At 36.8% G+C, this 14,159-nt stretch overlaps 1 non-coding gene across 1 annotated transcript; it reads left to right on the top strand.

The window, feature by feature from the left end:
- Positions 1 to 13,646: 13,646 nt before the first annotated feature.
- On the top strand, positions 13,647 to 13,718 carry TRNAE-UUC (transfer RNA glutamic acid (anticodon UUC)). The gene has a single exon. It is a non-coding gene; the product is annotated as a tRNA-Glu (tRNA).
- The last annotated feature ends 441 nt before the right edge of the window (positions 13,719 to 14,159 follow it).

Below are 14,159 nucleotides of genomic sequence, written 5' to 3'. Positions count from 1 at the left end.
ACAAACTGAGGGTTGATGGAGGGTGGGAGGGATGCGAGGGTGGGTGATGGGTATTGAGGAGGGCACCTTTTGGGATGAGCACTGGGTGTTGTATGGAAACCAATTTGACAATAAATTTCATATATTGGAAAAAAAATAATAATAAAAAAATAAATAAAAATTTCCTGTTTACAGCAATGAGTAGATTTACACAACAACTAAATCCCCAGGAAATTCTGGGCAAAGAGCTGTAAAGAAGAAAGCCTGTCACATTATTTCATGTCATCCTTACGAAAGCCCTGTGAAGCACAGGTGATGCCTCCAGTCGACAAATGAAGAAACAGAGGGGTCAAAGAGTTAGCCATTACCTCATTTCAAAACCATAGTACATGGAGAGGCTGTGGTGTTGAGCTTTGTCTGAGCTTAAAACTGGGCTCTGTTTTCCACACCCTCCCTTGGTTTTGATTCCTAATGAAGAAAACACATCCAAGATAGCTATAGAAGCAGTTCGTGGCTATGACTCAGACTGAAGTAAATCATCACTGAGACCACAAATGAGTACTGTACAAAAACTCATAGGAAACTAATTTCAACTATAAGAAAAAAATTTTTCAAACTTCCTATTAAATTAAATTCATTTAAATTAACATAAAATACCATGGTTAGGCTGACAGCCTGACAAAGATGAAAAACATTGACCTTAGTGCTGGTAGGAGTATAATGGATGAGCATTCTCAGTCCCTTCCAGTGGAAATAAAATGTTAGCAATTTCATGGGGGAAAAAATGTGTGTATCAAAGAACTTTAAGGGGCTGTTAAAATTTTATATAATAATCCTAATTCTGGGGTTTCATCTGAAATGAGGTGAAAGATTTATAAATCATGTGGTTTGTTTCAGCATGATTTAAGATTAGAAAAAGTTGAAAATAAGTTAAATGTCCAACATAAAAAAAATTGTAAAAAAGAATAATCCCACAGGAGAAAACAGGCCAGAAGGAGTTGTGACTAATTGGTTAAGGTGGCTATTCCTGGATGGAGGTGTGGGTAAGTTTTTATTTTTATAACTACACATGGTTTCAAAATTTTCTGCCCGCGTCATTTGATTGTCAGATCAAATGTGGCAGGCCCTGGCTTGGCCCGCTGGAGGCTATTAACAGAGTAAGAAATGACACATAAAATCACATATGTGCAATAAGGCAAGAACATCCTTCTGCCATAGTAATGAGATCATTGAATGTTGATGGGGCAAAAGATCAGAATATAACCAAAGAATCTACACAAATTATAAATAAGCATGCAAAAAGGTATTCATCATCATTTGTCATTAGGGAAATGTCAACTAAAACAGCAACGAGATACCACAACACACCTATTAGAATGAATTAAATCCAAAAAGGTAATAAAATCAGTTGCTGGCACAGATATGGAGCAAAAGGAACTCTCATTCATTGCTCGGTGGAAATGCAAAACGGTACAGTCCTTTTGGAAGATCATCTATCAGTTTCCTACAAAGCCAAACATACTTTTACCATGTGATCTAACAATTGTACTCCTCATTATTTACCCAACTGAGCTGAAAACTTATACCCACACAAAAACCTACCTATAAATGTGTATAGCTATTTATAATGGCCAAAAGTGGAAGCAACCAAGATGTCCTAGGTGAATGGATAAACAAACTTTGGATGGAGTACAATGAAATATTATTCAGTGATAAATAGAAATAAGCTATCAAGCTACACAAAAACATGTAAATCTTCAATGTACATTGCTAAATAAAAGAAGTCAGTCTGAAAAGACCATATATTATGTGATTCCATTCATATAACATTCTGCAAAAGGCAAAACTTTAGAGACAACAAACAGTAGTTGCCAAGAAATTGGAGAGGGAAGATAGTTGAATTACCAAGGCTCTTCTAGGGTAGTGAAACTATTCTGTATGATACCATAATGGTAAGTACATAAAGCTATGCACTTGTCAAAAAGCATAGAACTTTACAACACAAAGAGGAATCGTATATGTGGAAATGTTTAAAAATCAATTGGGAAGTCAAGGCCCCTTAAAATGGAATGCAGGCTGTAACAAAAGGATCTAACTGTATTACAAATGCATGACACAACCTCACAGAAGAGAGCAGGGACAAAAAGTGTAGACCTAAGTAGTTTTAGAAATGAGTATATAAGACTAAAGGCAAAGGATCTGTGCATAAGCATTGCACTGTAGATGGAAATTTTATTTCAGGATATGGGTTAAACACATCTGAAACTACTATACACATATATGGAATTGAAAAGAAAGTAGATGGTGAATGCTAAGTGTCAGGTTTCTCACTGTTGAAGCAGAATGTTACATATAAGCATGGGTAGAAGGCTAGAATAATCTGTAGGTAACAGATTAGAGCTAGAGACATCAGTATGAACTCGTGTTGAGCTTCACATAGATAGGCACATATAGAAATATTTATAGATCTGTTAGTATCTACAAATATAGACATATAGTATATGTACACACATAAATTTCCTTGCTTTTTCAGCCAGGATGACCTAGAAGAAATGACATCCCAGTAGCAATGAACACACCCAGCACCCAGATCTTGATTTCTAATACCATTCTCCAAGGACTCCTTCGAGAAATGGCTTATTCTTGAGACAGGGAATATACAAGATGAGTCTGGAGCATCTTACTGTGCCCAAAAAACAAGAAAGTGTTAAGATACAGATACACACACACATTAACTAACTAATTAATTAATTAATTAATATGGAATAATAAGCTAATTTCCTTTGAAGAAGAATTTCAAAGAATTTATGCAGATACTCCCCATTAAGGAAGGTAGAACATAACTGTCCTTTCATTAAGTGAAGTCTGGGCATTATGACTTCCTTCCAAAGAGTGCTGTCCATTCTTTGGTAGGTCTAATAATCAAATTAAAATAAGACAGATTAACAGGAGAAAAACAAGTTTAATTACATACATATAGGGGTCCCTTAAGAATATGAGACCCAAGGACAAGCCAGGTAATTGAGGCTTGTATGTCATGTTGTGCTAAGAAATGAGATAGAGACCTTAGGTTTCAAAGGGAGAAGGGTGATTCACAGGACAATAAGAAGAGCAGATGTTTGGTAATTAGACATTAATCCTGCTATACAAATAGGTCATTTATATAAAAAACATATCTCTTGGTAATAGCTCTCTTTCCCAGCCAGGTTCCCTATCTAAATTCTTTCAGGTAGTTTAAGGGAGAGCTAATAGCTTTTATTGAGTCTGCTGGGCCTTGATTGCCATCATCTCAAAATTGTCCACATGTCAAAGTGGCACGGTTTGGAAAGACTTGTTCTGAATCCCTTCAGTACAATATGCCAAGGTGGGGGGGCAGGAATAATAACTTTATAGTAAAGAAACCTGGCAAATCTCCCTCAGCCAGCTGATCAAGGTTAAGATCAACAGCTGATAATATGTACCCTTGATATGACGTAATGAGAATGGAGGCATTTTACCTCTTCCATTTAAAAACCCATATGTCAAATCTAATCATGAGAAAAATATCAGTCGAATCTCAACTGAAGGGCATTCTGCAAAACATCTGATGAGTACTCCGCAAAACTGTCAAGGTCATCAAAAACAAGAAAGTCTGGGAATTTGTCAAAACCCAAAGAACCTAAGGAGATGCAATGACTCAGTGTAAGGTGGTGTCCCAGATGAGATCCTGGAACAGATAAAGGACATCAGGCAAAAACCAAGGCAATATGAATAAAATATGGACATTAGTTGATAATAATATACCAAAACTGGTCCATTAATTGTGACAAGCATACCAGATTAATATAAGAGGCTAATAAATCAGGGAAACTGGCTACAGGATATATGGCATATTATGTGCTATCTTCACAACCTTTATGTACATCTAATACTATTCTAAAATTAAAATGTATCCATATAAAATACATAAACATTATCACTATATTTAATTAAGTTCAAGTTTATACATAAAATTTTTAATTAAAAATTATTGAAATACTGGAAACTTAACTTACAAAATCAATGTAGAAAGTTTGAATCACAAGAAATTTAACCTTGATTTTGAACAATCCAAAATATTGTTGTGATGTTGTTCATGGTGAACTAATTGTTAAGGATGCTGAGTCATGCCAAGGTTTTCTTCTATTTTGAAACTGAAGCCTTTTCTTCTTATCTCCTATCTAGAGTCACAAAGGCTATTATGTATAGTTTTCAGTGTCCACAAAGAGAACATATTTTGATAACTTTTTTCTTTCTTTTTTAGACAATTTTGACTGTTGATCTGAACTAAATATTCCTGGAGTATATACATAACAATTGAATGACCTTTTTTTTTTTTTCAGTTGATCTGTAAAGTTTCTCAAGAAAGGGGAAAAGAGTAGGACAAAAAGATGTGAGGAAACACTCTTCAGACAAATAGCTAATTATCTTCTTCTATAAGGAATGGGAAGCAAGTTGGGATGCATTTTTAAAAAGAGTTTGACATATGGGAATGCAAGCTGGTGCAGCCACTCTGGAAAACAGTATGGAGGTTCCTCAAAAAATTAAAAATAGAACTACCCTACGACCCAGCAATTGCACTACTAGGCATTTATCCAAGGGATACAGGTGTGCTGTTTCAAAGGGACACAGGCACCCCAATGTTTATAGCAGCACTATCAACAATAGCCAAAGTATGGAAAGTGCCCAAATGTCCATTGATGGATGAATGGATAAAGATGATGTGGTATATATATATATATATATATATATATATATATATATATATAATGGAGTATTACTCGGCAATCAAAAAGAATGAAATCTTGCCATTTGCAACTATGTGGATGGAACTGGAGGGTATTATGCTAAGTGAAATTAGTCAGTCAGAGAAAGAGAAAAATCATATGACTTCACTCATATGAGGACTTTAAGAGACAAAACAGATGAACATAAGGGAAGGTAAACAAAAGTAATATAAAAACAGGGAGGGGGACAAAACAGAAGATAGTCATAAATATGGAAAACAAACAGGGTTACTGGAGGGGTTGTGGGAGGGGGGATGGGCTAAATGGGTAAGGGGCACTAAGGAATCTACTCCTGAAATCATTGTTGCACTATAAGCTAACTAATTTGGATGTAAATTAAAAATAAATAAATAAATAAATAAATAAAATTAAAAAAACAAACAACAACAACAAAAATAGTTTGACATATACACATACAAAAGAGAGTGTCATGCAGCTGGTTTTGACATAATGTGAGTCCTTGAGAATTTTATCAAGTCATCTGATCAAAAAGCCCACACTCACTTAAACAAAATGATGTCTCTTCTAGACAAATAAGGCAATTCCCTTGTGAGGGCTTTGAAAAATTTTTTTGTTGCTAAAGTCTGTGAAAAATCCTCAAATATTGAAGATCATGCAACAGGTGATTTGCCAGGCAATTTTTTTTTTATTTACAACCATATTCTTTAATTTCTGACTTCAAACCATCAAGAAAAAATTATGAAGGTCTTTGGAAATGTCAATAGTAGCCAATCCTAAATATTGTTTAAAAATACCATTAAGAGAGACAGTGTCTCATATTTTTCATTAGCTTTAGCTAAAGAATATTTTAGGCAGGCAAATTTTGGACCTAAATGCATTCGGAAGCCTTATACCATTTAAAGAAAGTAGATCATGAAACAGTAGGGATTTTGTTTCCTTTCTGTTCTAAAGTGCTGCTCAAGTGAACTATCCTGCCTATATTAAAACTTCTCTAAAGTGTTCTCTTTGGTTTCAAATATCTTGGTAAAATTGTGCCAGTTAGAAAGATATGCACAATAATTTGAGTTAATAGTGATAAAATATAAGGAAAGCAAGGGGTCAGCCTGGAGGAAGTGTAGTTTATATTGAAGAAACCAATGAAAATTACAAAATATCTATAACCAGCACTCTCAACAATAGCCAAATTATGGAAAGAGCCTAAATGTCCATCAACTGATGAATGGATAAAGAAATTGTGCTTTATATACACAATGGAGTACTACGTGACAATGAGAAAGAATGAAATATGGCCCTTTGTAGCAACGTGGATGGAACTGGAGAGTGTGATGCTAAGTGAAATAAGCCATACAGAGAAAGACAGATACCATATGTTTTCACTCTTATGTGGATCCTGAGAAACTTAACAAAACCCATGGGGGAGGGGAAGGAAAAGAAAGAAAAAAAAGAGGTTAGAGTGGGAGAGAGAGCCAAAGCATAAGAGACTCTTAAAAACTGAGAACAAACTGAGGGTTGATGGGGGGTGGGAGGGAGGGGAGGGTAGGTGATGGGCATCGAAGAGGGCATCTTTTGGGATGAGCACTGGGTGTTGTATGGAAACTAATTTGACAATAAATTTCACATAATAAATAAATAAATAAATAAATAAATAAATAATAAGGATGGCTCTCGTATGATTGCGTGTGTCTGGAGCTTGGTAAAGACTGATCATCATCTATTGGGGCCAGAAAATATCTAGTTTCAAGCAGATAAAATTAAATAAGTGCAGTTTTTGAGAGAATACAAAAATAAGACCGAGGAAGAAGTTCTTACCAGGTTTTTAGATGGTGACCGGGGCAAAGGTTGCTCAAAGAACACTGAGAAGAAACCTCAATTTCTCAGCCCCTGAGATGGCTTGATGATGGATTTCTCAGATCTGGATCTATAGACTTTCCCTTCAAAGACAAACAACTTCTAAGATACAAGGCAAGCAGACAACAGGGGATTAAACAAACAGGTAGTAAATACTAATAAACAATTTTATGAAAGAACAATATGAATATACTCTAATGAGTAAAAATCCCAAAAGACCTAATTCCTAAGAAAAACAAATAAACCCAATGCTGAAAAGGCTTTAGCAAAATAGGGGAGTTCGATTCAGCATATACTCACCACCCTGCCAGGGCACATGGCATCTGGTGCAGGTACAGGCACAAAGTCCAAGATGTGTGTGCCATCACTGAGTCAAGCATACCAGGCCAAGGCAGGAAGCTCTCAGTGCACCTAAGTGGAGCTTTATTTCCATAATGCTCTTCAGCCAAAGACCACCAGGGGCATACCTGTAGCTAAACAAATTGGTTTTATTACTCTTTTCAGTGAGAAGGAACATGTACCATAGGGAACCATGGCATCTTCACAAGAGGCTGTTCCAAAGAATCTATCATATAATTTGGTTTCTAGTTGGCTGAATTGAGATGCTCTCAGAAAATGTAGACAATTCTATAACTGGGTATCCCAATTCATCATATCTAGGGGGAGGACCCTCAAGACTATAGAAGGAAAAAGTTATAATTGATCAAGAAATTGCAGTCACTCATTATAGCTGAGAGAGAGGTGTTTGGCATTTTGTGGGTGGCATAGGGACCTTGTTTTTCATCTATACTTAGACAACATTGAAATGGCCTTGCTTTGTCTCACTTCATAATGGCCTCAGAGGGACTTTGTCTGAGTTTTGTGTTCTGTAAGATTGCTTGTGTGCAATAGGAAAATAACATGATCTAGATATGAATACCAGACCAACTCCCTGGATATCTGGGGCTGTATATTTTTTTTTTGTCTTTCTCAAAACTAAAGTTTTGGGAAATACACACATACAATTAGAATTAATTATAATATAGGGTGAGAAGTGAGTTATAAGGATGTATAGAAGGTGGAGTAGTGGTATGATGTAGGGAATCATCTAAGGTATGGATGGGGGCCACCATGGAGCAAAGCTTAGTTCTAGAAAAATATCCACAATGAGGTGATATTTAACCTAAGTCTTGACAAATAAGGAAGCATTCCTTAGGTAAAGCAGATGAAGGATATGCACAAAGTTGGGGGAAGAAGGCAATAGAGCAGAGGTAAATTGACACATACAAAGGAAAAGAGTTTTTAGTACTGCACAGTAGGAGAAACAACAAAGAATACAAATCATAGAGAAATAAGGCTGTATGTAGAGGCATGAGTCAGATATTAATGGCCTTTCTAAATTGCTAAGGAATTTGACCTTAGATGATAAATAACCATTGGAAGGTTTTAATTAGTGGACTAATGAGATATTAGATAGAAGATAAAACCAAGGTATAGACAGACCAGCAAGGAAACATTTTCAATCATTCAGGAGTTACCCAAGGGAGGTCTAAACTAGGGCCCTGTTGATGGGATAGAAAGGAGGAAGGTGACAGAGACTTTAGGTCTACTTCCTAAAGCCAGAGGTGAATTTTTCATGAAGTAAATGAGGCTTTAGCTTTAGGAAGCTTCACTTTTCACTGGCCCTTTTCAAGACCCTGGGCATGGCTCACAGACTGTCTTATGTAGTCACAGGTTTTGTAAAGTTTACAAAGTAAGTTATTTTAACTACAATCAGGTAAATGTCTCCTTCTCCTTGGAATTCTGGTCCTTCACAACTCCCCTCAGGTTGGGTGAAATTGGATGGCTATGAGAATTCAAGGTCTGGCTGAAGAAAGTAATATGGGGGCATTAGAAGTTAATAAATAAAAATACCCTTTTCTAGATTTTTTTAATGTTTATTCATCTATTTTGAAAGAAAGAGAATAAGTGGGGAAGGGGCAGAGAGAGAAGAGAATCCCAAGCAGGCCCCATACTCAGCATTTAACTCGATGTGGGGTTCAATCCCAAGAACTGTGAGATGGTGACCTGAGCCAAAACCAAGAGTCAGACACTTAACCAACTGTGCTGCCTAGGTGCCCCTCTTTTCCAGATTTTTAAATATTTTTGGTATTTTTCATTTTGTGTATGTGTAATTAGTTGTCATTTGTTCGCAATGAATATTCACTTTCATACAGAATTTTGCATTCATGAATTTGTATTCTTTTTCTTTAAGTGGATCCCAACATTTGTATGAGTGCTGAGCCTCACAGACTTGAACTTCACCATGCTAATCACTCAGTATTATGACACAAACAGCTAGAGGTGTTATCTTGATAAGAACATTTCCTATGGCTCTGGCACTGGAAGATGTCTGCAATGGAAGAAAAGCAGCTTTGCTACTTACAGAGCCAGAAGCTAGCCTGTGGAAAATTCTTCCAATTACCAGACATGCAAAATTTTAACTAGAGGATGGCATTATCATTGGTTTCCTCTTAGGAATATACTTGATACCATTCAAAAACTCCTAGATACTTTTCTGGATAGGAATCATATAGAAAATAATTTATAACAAGTCCTATGATTGCAAAGCACAAAATCACAGCTATCCTACAAACTGTGAATGTTCATCTGTGTGTGAAATTATGTTTTACACATTCCAACACAATGGGGTTTTAACAAATCTTGACACATTATGTGAAAGTCACATAAATAATACCAAAGTAATAATTCATTAAGAAAAAGATATAAATTTCAAAAAGAAGTGGTAAATAAACTCTTGAATTCTTTGATAATATAATTAATAAAAATGAGCAAATGGGGGCTCCTGGATGGCTCAATAGGTTAAGCATCACTCTTGATTTCGTCTCAGGTCGTGATCTACAGTCATGAGATCAAGCCTGCCTTGGTCTCCGCACTGAGTGTCTGTCGAGCCTGCTTGGGATTCTTTCTCTCCCTGTCTCGCTCTCTGTCCCTCCCCAACTCATTCTCAATCTCTCTCTCTCTCTCACTTTAAAAAAATAAAAAAGAAGCAAATCATATGAATTCATTGAGAAAATATTTAAATTTCCTGCTGATTTGACACAAAATACTGATTTCAACAAAGACTGCAGCAACCACAAAATCTTCTAAGATGCCAGTGCAATGAGACACAACTAGTAAACTGGTAAATAAGTGTCAATAATTGAGGGAATATTTGAAATATCCTGCAATGTTATGATTCATGTATGAAAAAACTTTAACAGAAGTTGCTGTAATTTAATAGCAATGTTAAAAATGTATGTTATTACTAATAATGAGTTGAGAAACTAAAATAAAAATTTTCAACTATCAATAACAAAAGAACAATTTTCAAAAATCATGCTAAATTTTTAAAAAATTTTAAAAAGGTGGGGGGGCACCTAGGTGGCTCAGTCGTTTAAGCATCTGACTTCAGCTCAGGTCATGATCCTGCAGTTCGTGGGTTCAAGCCCCACATTGGGCTTTGTGCTGACAGCTCAGAGCCTGGATCCTGCTTCAGATTCTGTGCTTCCCTCCCTGACCCTCCCCACTCACACTCTGTCTCTCTTTCAAAAATAAATATTAAGAATTTTTTTAAATTCAAAAATCATGCTAATGACTGCATTATCTTTAGATTCTCTCCACAGAAAATATTACATTCTGTGTCACATGAGGAAAAGATCAGAGTATGCAGCCAAAAAGAAATGTAGAAAAAAAATTAACATGGGGGCATTAGAAGTTAATAAATAAAAATATTCTTTTCTAGATTTTTAAATATTTGTGATATTTTTCATTTTTAAATGTGTAATTCGTTGTGATTTCTTCTTACTCTAAATATTCACTTCCATACAGAATTTTATATTCATGATTTTGCATTCTTTTTTTTTTAAATAGATCCTAACATTTGTGTAAACTCTAAGCCCCCAAAACTTGAATGGGCTTCTACTCAACCAATAAAAATCTAAGCCTGTGTGCCCTCAAGAATTATCTCCCTGACAACTTCATTCCTACTGAAAAGCAAGCATGGCTTCATGATGAATGACATCATCTTTTTAATGGTTGCTACAGTCTCTTCAATCACATGCTAATTCTCTAAAGCAATGACTATTTTTTTCAACATACTTGGAAATGTAGCGTATTTTAAAGGAGTCCCCATTTTAGAGATGAATTCATAAATGTTTTTTATTCACTGAAGGGAATTTTCTTCTCCCTCTAATAATTCAGGAATTCTCATTGATTTAAATAATGTTGAATTGGGGCACCTGGGTGGCACAGCAGGTTAAGCATCCAACTCTTGATCTCAGCTCAGGTCATGATCTCATGGTTTGTGAGTTGGAGCCCTGAATCAGCTCTTTGCTGATGGTGTGGAGCCTGCTTGGGATTCCCTCTCTTCTCTGCCTCTTCCCCAATTGTGATGCTATCTCTCACTCTCTCTCAAAATACGTAAGTAACGTTAATTTAAAAATTTTAAATAATGTTGAAGTTGTGAATCACATTTCAACTCTGCTTTTACACACCAGAATAAATTTGTTAAGTAAATACTCTGTGACTGCTCTTTTCCCACCCCGCAGCCCACTAGGCTTTCATCTTTGCATGGTGACTTTAAAAAGCAAAGTGTCTATATCCTGGGAGCAAGTGTAGTTTTTTATTGTTGTTGTTGCTGTTGATGTTGCTGTTGGAAAACTCAGATTTCAATTAAATAGTATGTTTTCCTTAAGTCTCTCCTATTATTAGGTAAATCTGGATGATCACAGTTAGGGGAAGAATTGTGTTAAAACATGAAATTTCCGTTGTAGTAAATCAAAACCAGTGGCTGATTGGCAATTCTATGTGGCTAGCCCAATATAATGAACAGTTACTTTTTAAATAAATGTTTGGTTTGGCTTAGAGAGTAATCAGAGATGCTCTATGGAAGCAATGCCAGTTTTTTGTTTGCTTTGTTTAGTATATTTGTTAGCAAGAGTAAGGGTGGTTACCATCTTCCTTCCCAACTGGACACATTTTTAGAAACACAAATTGAGGAACTTGGACTTGCCAAAAAATCACTTTCATAATCTTACTATCATTGAAAAGAAAATAAACCAATCAAAAATTATTGCATATCTATCGTATACTAGGCCCCATGTTTAGTATGGACAGGATAGAGAGATAGTTCAGAATCCTACCCCATCTTAACAGCCATCTTGTGCCTCTGGCCCCTCCTGCCTCAGAAGGCTCTGCATTCAGGTGATGAGGGGCTGGGGGATGCCAGTCAACTATTGATTTTTCAGAATGTTAATGAATAACCTTGAAGTCTGTGCTGTGCTCCTTGTTCTCCCATGTGGGAGATGCAGAGAGTGTTAAGAGTAGGAAGAGGCCCCAAGACTCTCTACTGAGAGGACTGCCTCCCAGACAATCCTAATATGCTGCCATCATAGGGTACCTGGCTATGGGCAGCACAGAATTGAAAATGCCAAATTAAATATACACCTTCCACACTTCAATACCTAATTGCCAAGTTGTTCCTACTCATTCCTTCCCTTCCCCCCACAAATGGACTGTGCCCATTTCCATTGTCTGGGTTTGTGTCCTCACTTCTTCCCTAACACTGGATATTTTAGCATTGTTTTACATTGTGCTGCCATGGTTACACATGAGGCTGAGCTTTTTCCCTGAATTTACTGGCTAATCAGAACTCCTTGCCCCCTATACCTGTGGGTTTCCCCAGATGCTTAGTTTCAGTTGTATGGTATGCATAGTCACCTTTTTCTATCAAACATATTTCAAACATTTCCTTACAATCTGTAGCTAGAATTTTGACATATTGATGTTATTTATGGTCCCTTTCATGTCGAAAAATGTTTTCAATTCTTAAGAATTTTGATTTTTCATCAGACATTTGAAATTCTTAGAGATTAGGAATATTTTAATCCCTTCACCCTTCTTCCCTTTTTCCTTAGGGTGATCCTGGCTCTCCACCCTGGTAATGTTATCATGCCCCAAGGTGTGTGTATTACTTGCACAGCAGTGGGTCTTGCTATTAAGTGCCTGAGAAGCAGTTCAAGAACAATGCGCGGTTTACGAAAATTGAAAAACAGAATTGCTTGGTCATAAACACATTTAGAAAATCCTGACACTGTGCCTCCCTGATCAATTTTTAGGAGTTTCTAAGAACTTCCTTTTTCCCACATACTTGCCAACACTTCACATTTTCACACTTTTGCTTTTTGTCCAAATGCTAGCTGGGAGCCAGAGAGGTTGAGACTTTTTTCAAATTGTGTTGTCCATGGGGTTCCTCTCCAACTAATGGCCTATTCACAGCAAGTTCTCACTTTCATATCGCAGTGTTTGTCTTACTAAAAATCGTGTGTAGTTTCTTATCTATATATTTATCTTTTATGTTTATTCCCAATCTGTGTTGTTGTTGTTGTTGTTGTTTTTATTCCCCCCACCCCCGCCCCCAGGTACGAGTTCTTTACTGTAGTGCAATGTGTGGATTTTTCCTTTACTGTTTTGGGTGTTTTGCTTTGGTTTTATTAATGTAAGGCCAATCCTAAACAAGATCGTGAAAACAGTAGTCTCCGAAGGCCATATTCGCCCAAAACGTTCCCCACAGGTTATTCCAGGTTTCATTCATGCAGGCATCTAATTTGTGAAATTCCAGTTAAAATGCCCTAAGGGCTAAACTCTCATGATTGGAAAAATTTGGTCTAATAAAAGGTTATCCGCAGCGTCAAACCCTGAGAACTGGGACCTGGGGAGCCAATCTCAGAATTTGTTCCTTGAGCCATTTAGTCCATTCTTATCCAAATCTCACCGCGGGAGTTTTTTAACAGAGATTTCTGGAGATTCAGTCCTGGCTGCAGCCTCTCCAAGCGGGGAGACAGGCAGGCTACGGCGTCTATTAGACAAAGCACCCGCTCCCACCCTTGGGCGGAGAAAGCGTCGGGAGCTGGGGAAAGCCGAAAAGCCACGCATGCGCAGAAAGCTAGTGCGGCAGGAGGCGGGGTCGAACACAGAAGGCGGAAGCTGAGAGAATGTTTCAATTTACTCACATGGCAATGTGGAGTTGTCTTCTCCCACATGGTCTAGCGGTTAGGATTCCTGGTTTTCACCCAGGCGGCCCGGGTTCGACTCCCGGTGTGGGAAAAGGTTACATTTTAAATTAACTCTCTTAAAATTATCACCCAGTCAATTTAGACCATTCCTAGCAAAAATGTATTAAATACAGCTGTAATTACTTAAATAAAGCTGTAATTACATAGGGGGAACGTGGAGATCGGAACGCCTAGCTTGTAATACTCAACCCAGAAAAGCTTGCTTGTGTGGTTAATTAACTTCTGCCCATCATACAAATCATTTAAAATGTTACAAGTGATCGTAATATTTAGTGGTCAAACTATACTGGTAAAGGATTTTTTTGTTGTTGTTCCTACTTTATTCAGATAATTTACATATAACACTGTGTACGTTTAAGGTGTACAGCATGATGGTTTTTACGTTATATATTTACCATAGTAGCGTGAGTTAGTAAATACCTCCATCACCTCACATAATTACCAGTTCTTTTAGACTTCTTAGAATTCTTAT

The sequence above is a fragment of the Panthera onca genome, chromosome B3 (assembly GCF_046562875.1).
Source record: "Panthera onca isolate mPanOnc1 chromosome B3, mPanOnc1 haplotype 2, whole genome shotgun sequence".
In the NCBI taxonomy this organism is placed as follows: Eukaryota; Metazoa; Chordata; class Mammalia; order Carnivora; family Felidae; genus Panthera; species Panthera onca.
This window is presented reverse-complemented; position numbering and strand designations above follow the sequence as displayed.